The sequence below is a fragment of the Uloborus diversus genome, chromosome 8 (assembly GCF_026930045.1).
Source record: "Uloborus diversus isolate 005 chromosome 8, Udiv.v.3.1, whole genome shotgun sequence".
Taxonomy (NCBI): domain Eukaryota; kingdom Metazoa; phylum Arthropoda; class Arachnida; order Araneae; family Uloboridae; genus Uloborus; species Uloborus diversus.
Genome location: NC_072738.1, coordinates 156,209,270 through 156,210,980, shown reverse-complemented (window position 1 = coordinate 156,210,980; position 1,711 = coordinate 156,209,270). Strand labels below are relative to the sequence as shown.

At 33.8% G+C, this 1,711-nt stretch overlaps 1 non-coding gene across 1 annotated transcript; it reads right to left on the bottom strand.

The window, feature by feature from the left end:
- Positions 1-1,378: 1,378 nt before the first annotated feature.
- LOC129228849 (U4atac minor spliceosomal RNA) lies at positions 1,379-1,507 on the bottom strand. The gene has a single exon (XR_008581027.1). It is a non-coding gene; the product is annotated as a U4atac minor spliceosomal RNA (small nuclear RNA).
- Positions 1,508-1,711: the final 204 nt, after the last annotated feature.

Here is a 1,711-nt window from a genome sequence, read left to right as displayed (position 1 = left end):
ATAATTAAAATAAATCTGTTTTGTTAAAATCTCCATCAGTCTAGCTTTGGTAAGCCTGGTAAGCATTAAGACTAAATTTGACAAATTGTGTTGCCTTAAATCCACTCGGATGGAACTGGATAATATTTTTTAATGGGCGTGGCAGTCTTCAGCAAAAAAATATAATATAAGAAGGGTTGAAAATATATCAGCAAAAAGGTATTAATATCTGAGCGGCAACATGGCATAGTAGACAAAAATGAGAGAGTGTTATAGAAGCAGATGCAATGGGATTTCAAAATGCGAGAACCGCCCCCCCCCTGCACTCACATTTTAACCTCACCACCAACAGAATTCATTTATTCAGTAAGTTACCGCCCTATAGCCAGGGCTAAGGCAGAAATACATGAAATACACCGCCAGCTCAGTCAATTCCAGCCGTTTATAACCAAGAAGGAAATTTATTACGACAGTTACATTTGTTATGAAACGCGTCATTTTACCCCTCCCCCCTCCCCACGCAAATCTCTGCTACGAATTTAAATTTTCAAAAAAAGGCAGCTCTGTCTTTAAATGACGATTGACGAGATCTTGATTAAGCAAAAAAAAAAAAAAAAAAAAAAAAACACTTTAGAAAATAGAATCACTAGTCAACATTTGATATTGCCATGCAATATTGGGAATAGCTAAATTGCGAACTTACCTAATTTTTGACATCTGTAAAAGAACTCCGTTTCGAACTGCCGAGTAAAAATTTAATAATACCAACTTAGGAGTAAAATTTGTCAAATCTGATCAGCTCGAATTGATATCTAACGGATGAAACTCTTACAATAACACAGATCTGATTTCAAAAAAATCAATTCTTATCGTTAACGTATTTCCAGAAACCACTAGCGCATCCAGAATTTGCCTTCGTGTTGGTCATTAGAACAGTTTTTTGATGTACATAAACTACTGTATTAGGATTGTAAATACACTTTAAAACAAAGGGGGAGGCGGGGTGTTTAATTTTGCGTTGTGTTCCATTTTCTTGTACTCCAGTTGTATCACAACCGCTTTCCAAACAATTTCAATAATCATTTTACAATAATAGATAACAGAAAATTGTCTTTTGAATAAAAAAAAGATTGCTTTTAAATGAAACTCAAGTGCATTAAATAACATCTTTTAATAAAAAAACTTGGTTTGTTATAATTATATGATAAAGAAAAGGAATCATTATTTTTTTAAAAAACTAATTATGAAGGGTTGGCATTTGTCAAATTAGTACAACATTCGCACAATCAAATACACCTCAAACGCTAAATAATTAGTAATACAGTAGAGTTTTTTTAATTAGCATGCTTTAGTTAGACTTATCATTGAGTTATATCATTTTATCGTACAACCCTTCACGGGTTCCAAAAATTGCACCCAAACCTAACTAGTTAAGTCAAGCGGTGCGGATCTTTATGTGTCAATGGGTGTCAGCACGCTGTTCTCACATGACGTTCATCGAACAGCATCAGCCCCAGACAAGGACGGGTACAGTATGAAATTTCAATAACGGGGCCATGCACCGTGTCCTTGTAAAAAAACTGGGAGATACGTAAATTTTAATTTTGACTTAAAGAGCTTTAAAATAACCTTTTCTGAATATAAAATACATACATTCAGATCATATTCCCTCGTGTTTTCAAAAACATCTCATATTTAGGAGCTAAAAATCAGCAAAACATTCATTTATTCA